The 6031-nt window shown below is 41.7% G+C and overlaps 1 pseudogene; it reads right to left on the bottom strand.

Moving 5' to 3' along the window:
- Positions 1-502: 502 nt before the first annotated feature.
- On the bottom strand, positions 503-2700 carry LOC148802158 (GDSL esterase/lipase At4g10955-like; annotated as a pseudogene).
- Between the last annotated feature and the right edge of the window lie 3331 nt (positions 2701-6031).

Genomic DNA, 6031 nt, shown 5'->3' with positions numbered 1-6031 from the left:
TAACGAAGGTCAGAGTGAGTCTATGCCAGTGAAGAACGGTCTTCGTAACATGGTTTTACACTTTTACTTGAACATATTTCCATGAATTGATACTTGCTCCATCTGTTTGGACATTACAAAATAATTAAGACTGCATTTGGCATTCCTTATTTTAAGGATTAATCTCCTTTTTGCAGTTAAAAACTCAATGTTTATAGGGACATTTTAACACGAGATAAGTCCTTAAAATAAGGAATGCCAAATGCAGCCTAAGTATCGAGCTCATGAGGTTCATCAGAAGTATTTTTCCACGGGTACATCTACCTCCTACTTGTTTTATGCTTAATTACGTCCTCAATCCTCTGGACACGCTTTGTTACATGTCAACAATGCACGTTTTCTTGTAAACAATGCCGATTAGTTAAAAAAATGCCAAACAAATTGGAGAATGTTGTTTTTAATTGCCCGTGCTCTAAATTGGTATCTTATATGAGAGGCACGTTTCCCATCTTCATGAAATAAGCTAGTGGTGGTTTTGATGGTTTCTCCTGATTTCTGTTTCATAAATAACCCAATTCTGGAATAAAGCATGTGCCACAGTTTTACATTTCAAATGCAAATTCGGCCTCCACCATTAGTGAATCCCTTGAGCACGTTTAAAATCTGATGATGGACTCCAGTTAATGGTCGGATTGGCTGATGGAAGAAGGTACAGTGGCTCTGCTTACTTCCCAATTACATGCATGAATAGGCCCCCAATAGAGTTTTGAGTGACCAGTTTCTCAATGCAGACAAGGCAAGAAATGGATCTTCTGATGGAGATTTTTGGTTGTAACCCTTCACAGGCTCACAGCCCTAGAAAGTCCTGCAGTGATCAAGCTGCTTGCGATGGGGATCCCATGCTTCACTTTTTTGAAGAATAGTGGATTGATTAGAAATGATTTAAGAAAAGTGCCGACGACAGTAACTGTGTCTTGGACTGCTTTCATTGCAATCTAAAATCGAGAGGTAGAGTGAAGTTCATTCTGGATGAAGTGGAGGTCCAAACTGAGATCCTGTAGGAAGGATTCAGGCTTGCTAATGGTATCACGGAAAGCAACAACATATCTTGGAGAACCCTGGGTTGAGTGGCCATAGTAGCAGAACTGGGGTTTGAATTCATATATAACGCAAAAGATGCAGAAATCTACATTGTCCACAAGTGGACAAATCAACTGGAAATGAAAGGCAAGAGCTTCAACTGAATCAGTTTTTAACAAATTTACCATATGTAATTTTGTACCTGTCAAAGCACTACATTCTCAAGCATGCATGCAAATCTTGTTCACATCAATGCAAGACTTGGTTAATTGTGGTTATTACTAGGAATGTTTCACTCTCTCCCTCTCTCTCTCTCTTGTTTTTTTTTTATGTATAGTTAGTTGCAAGCCATGAGGGTTTGTGCTCCAAGAAAAATCAACAGTGTGGCCTCTTCCCAATTAAAAATCCAGGCCATAAAAACAGTCGGTGAATATTTAGACCTCTTGTTCCTCTCCCAAGAACCAAGACAAAAAATAGAGGAATTATGTGACATCTTCAGCTATAATGAGTAGAGGAGCTTTTAGCTGTGTGGTCTTCTCCAACAGAGGAATTTATGTCCTTTATTATTGAAATCTTCGGATCAATTACCAAGACCTTTGCATAATCAAATCCAATAATCATTTTTCTCAGGCTTTGAGACAAACTGTGGTGAAATGTAACCAAGGTCAATGTGCAGACAAGTCTAACAAGCAACATCAACGGAAAACCCCACATACATCATTTAATTAACAGAGACAAATGGAGCTTGGAACCTCCATTCCTTCGACCTCTACAGGGGTGACCATTCGGTTTATTCGGTTAAAAACCGAATTGAATAAATTAAAATTTTAAAAATCGAACCGAAACAGATTTGATTTTCGGTTATTTCAGTTAAAACTGAATTTTAATAATATATACTCTATTATATAATATAATATATAATATATATTATGAAATCAAATTTCAATATATTATATATTAATATATAAATATATAATATATTATATATTACATATTATATATTATATCTTACATATTATATTTATATATTATATATAATAATAAAAAATTTGGTTAATTCGATTAACCGAAATTTTAAATCCAAAAATCGAAATCGAAAACCAAAATAATAAAAACTAAAAAAACCAAACCGATTTAACCTAAAAATTTCGGTTTGATTATTCGGTTTTAACCGAACCGAATAATGCTCACCCCTACTACAATTGTCTCAAAGGATGATGAAGATTCAATGGATATCATCATTGCCAGCAGAGATGGAAGCAACAACTAAAGAAATAAAAATAAATATTTGGTATAAGAATGTACCAGATAACATTAGAAAATGTAAAATAACTTGAAGAAATAAAAATAGCCATTACCTTTAATATCATCAGGCCCCTTAACAGGCCTAGCTTTCTTCTCCAACTCATCCACCAAGCCTTGGACTGTCTTATCAATCCATCTCTTGATTGACATAGGGTTTGCACCAAAGTAACACTCAATCAGCCTGATAGTTCCACATGCAAGAACTGATGTTGTTGTTGACCCATCACCAGCAGTACAGTCATTAGTTATATTTGCAACTATCAACCCAGAATTAATAATGTCAATACAGAGATCATCCGTAGGCTCCAAATCTCCAATAGTTATAACATCCAACATTTTAGTTATGCATCTGGATATCACCTTTAATAAATCTTGAATAACATCAAGAAAATGAGCATACAAATTTCTATTAACATTAATTGCAAGTATGAAAACAGAATTAGACACGGACTCAATGACCAATTTGTTGTGAAAGGCATTTGATGCCTCTTGTGCTTTATTCTGATACGTGCATGTATGCAGCAGCCGAAGACTCGGTCAAAGTGGATAGCAACAGAAGACCCGGTCATGTTAGCTCTTAGTTGGGATAAGCCTTATCCATTCAGTTTTAATTCTGTTAGAATAGATAAGTCTTCAATTCTGTTCCTAGATAAGTGCATTCTGTTTCCTAGATAAGTGCATTAGATAAGTCTTCAATTCTGTTCCTAGATAAGTGCATTCTGTTTTTTTTGTTGATAAGCTCCTAAGATTAAGGGGCAGTAGTTCCTATTTCTACTCCCAGTTTGTAGCACCATAAGGCTATAAATATAGCCTGAATGAATGGAGTTGGCATTGGCTTTTCTACAAACAAACTCTCTCTCTCTCTCTCTTCTCCTTATTCTAGATCCTTCTCCTTCTTGTTAGACAACTTGAGCGTATCATTGGTATCAGAACCAGGTTCGACCATGGACACCCGTGGAAAGACTAACGCGGAGTTCCGCAATGAGGTCAATGAAACCTTAGCACGACATGAGTCGAGCTTCGACCAAATGAACACTGTCTTACAAGCAGTGTTAACTGAACTCCAAGCCCTTCGAGCCTCACGAACCACTCCCAATACCACTCCCGAGACCAACCCCTTCGCCCATGAAGAATCCTCACACCCCCATACTTCCCGTTCAAGCTCCACCCATGACCACCCTCATCAACACGTCAAGCTGTCATTCCCAAAATTTAATGGGGATGATCCGAGCGGTTGGATTTACAAGGCAGAGCAGTATTTTGAATTTCAAAATATTATTCCGGACCAACAGGTGCAGCTAGCTTCCTTCCACTTGGAAGGCATCGCCTTACAGTGGCACAGGTGGTTGACCAAGCATCGCAAACCGCTCACATGGGAAGAACTCTCCAAAGCAGTGTTACAACGGTTTGGCCCCACTGACTACGAGGACCCATCAGAGGCATTAACCCGCCTAAAGCAAACCACCACTGTGACGGCTTATCAAGAAGCCTTCGAGAGGCTCTCTCACCAAGTTGACGGCCTGCCCGAGAGCTTTCTCATTGGCTATTTCATTGCAGGACTTCGTGATGACGTTCGTTTAGATGTGAAGATCAAGCAACCTCGAACTTTGATAGAGGCGATTGGAGTGGCCTGGTTAATTGAGGAACGAAATCACTTACAGCGGAGAGCTAACCAACCGATTCGATCCCCATCAGCCATGACAACCCAGAAGGCGTTGCCCAACCCCATGGCTGGTGTACTTGGGCCTCCACCAAGCTCGCACACGAACCAGGTTTCTAGTGCTCCTTCCCCAACATTCCGGCGACTCACCAACCAGGAGGCGCGAGAACATCGTGAGAAGGGGCTGTGTTACTACTATGATGAGAAGTTCACCTCCAGCCACCGTTGTGCACGTCCACAACTGTTCATGATTGAGGATCCGGAACCGGCGGACGCGGAGACTGTCGAATTAGAGGAGGAAAACCAAGAAGCCATCCCTGAAATCTCCTTCCACGCTATTGCAGGAGCTGAGCACCCGCAAACCATACGTGTTCTTGGAAAACTGAAAAACAAGAACGTGACCGTATTAATTGACGACGGCAGCACCCACAACTTCATTGACCAAGCCATCGTCTCCAAGCTCGGGTTGCCAGTGAACCGAGACAAGAAATTTCAAGTTATGGTGGCCAACCGTGAAAAGATCGAGTGCATGGGGCAGTGCCGATCTCTCACCCTTGCCATTCAAGGACACCCCGTTACCGCTGACTATTATGTTCTTCCCGTCGCAGCATGCCAGTTGGTGTTGGGAGTACAGTGGCTAGAGACGCTTGGACCCGTCGAGATGGATTACAAACAACTAACCTTGACGTTCAAAAAGGAGGGACTCTCTTGCACCTTCCAAGGATTGGGACGAGCCAGCATCGAAGCCTTAACCAACAAGGAATGCAATGGGTTACAAGGTACGGGATTTTTTTTTCAAATAGTTCCTTCACATAGTAGCGGCCAACCAGGTTTTCTTCCACCCGAGATGGACCACCTTCTCACCGAATTTTCCCATGTGTTTGAGCCGCCCACAAGCCTGCCTCCTAAACGACCACATGACCACCGAATTGCACTGCTTCCCGACAAAGGACCGGTGAGTGTGAGGCCATATCGATACCCGTATTACCAGAAGACCGAAATAGAGAAGATGGTGAATGAGCTTTTGCAGACAGGGCTGATAAGACCAAGCAATAGCCCATTCTCATCGCCGGTTTTGCTAGTGAAGAAGGCTGATGGAGCTTGGCGGTTTTGCGTGGATTACCGAGCACTGAACGAAATCACTATTAAAAACAAGTATCTCATTCTCGTGATTGATGAATTATTAGATGAGCTCTACGGCACCAAATTTTACTCCAAACTAGATCTACGGTCGAGATACCATCAGATTCGAGTGCAAGAAGAAGACGTTCCTAAAACGGCTTTCCGAACACATGAAGGGCATTACGAGTTCTTAGTGATGCCGTTCGGCTTGACGAATGCACCTGCAACTTTTCAAAGCCTCATGAACGACCTCTTCCGCCCATACCTCCGGAAATTTATTTTGGTCTTCTTCGACGACATTCTAGTTTATTCTAAATCATGGGAAGACCACCTATCTCATTTGAGAGTTGTTCTAACTGTATTATCCTCTAACAAATTATTTGCAAAAATGTCAAAATGTCAATTTGGGGTTTCGCAGGTTGAGTACTTGGGTCATGTGATTTCAGAACAAGGTGTGTCCGTTGATCCAACCAAAATACAAGCTGTTCTCGCATGGCCTACACCGACATCAGCAAAGGGGGTCCATGGCTTCCTCGGGTTAGCAGGATATTACCGGAAGTTCATCCGCGACTTCGGAAGCATTGCAGCTCCCTTAACCCAATTGTTGACCAAAGGGGGATTTCAATGGAACGAGGCAGCAGAGCTGGCCTTTCAGCAATTGAAGAAGGCACTCACTTCACCGCCAATCCTACGTCTACCAGATTTCTCCCAACGGTTTGTGATTGAATGCGATGCGAGTGAAACCGGGATTGGCACCATCCTCATCCAGCAAAACCAATCGGTGGCCTACTTCAGTGAAGCATTGAAAGGTTCAGCCTTGGCATTATCCACCTATGAGAAGGAGATGTTAGCTATTGTCAAAGCCGTTAAGAAATGGCACCCATA

Source organism: Nelumbo nucifera, chromosome 2, assembly GCF_055504915.1.
Source record: "Nelumbo nucifera cultivar China Antique chromosome 2, China Antique-T2T, whole genome shotgun sequence".
In the NCBI taxonomy this organism is placed as follows: domain Eukaryota; kingdom Viridiplantae; phylum Streptophyta; class Magnoliopsida; order Proteales; family Nelumbonaceae; genus Nelumbo; species Nelumbo nucifera.
The sequence above is the reverse complement of the archived record's forward strand: the minus strand, read 5'-3'. Positions and strand labels throughout refer to the sequence as shown.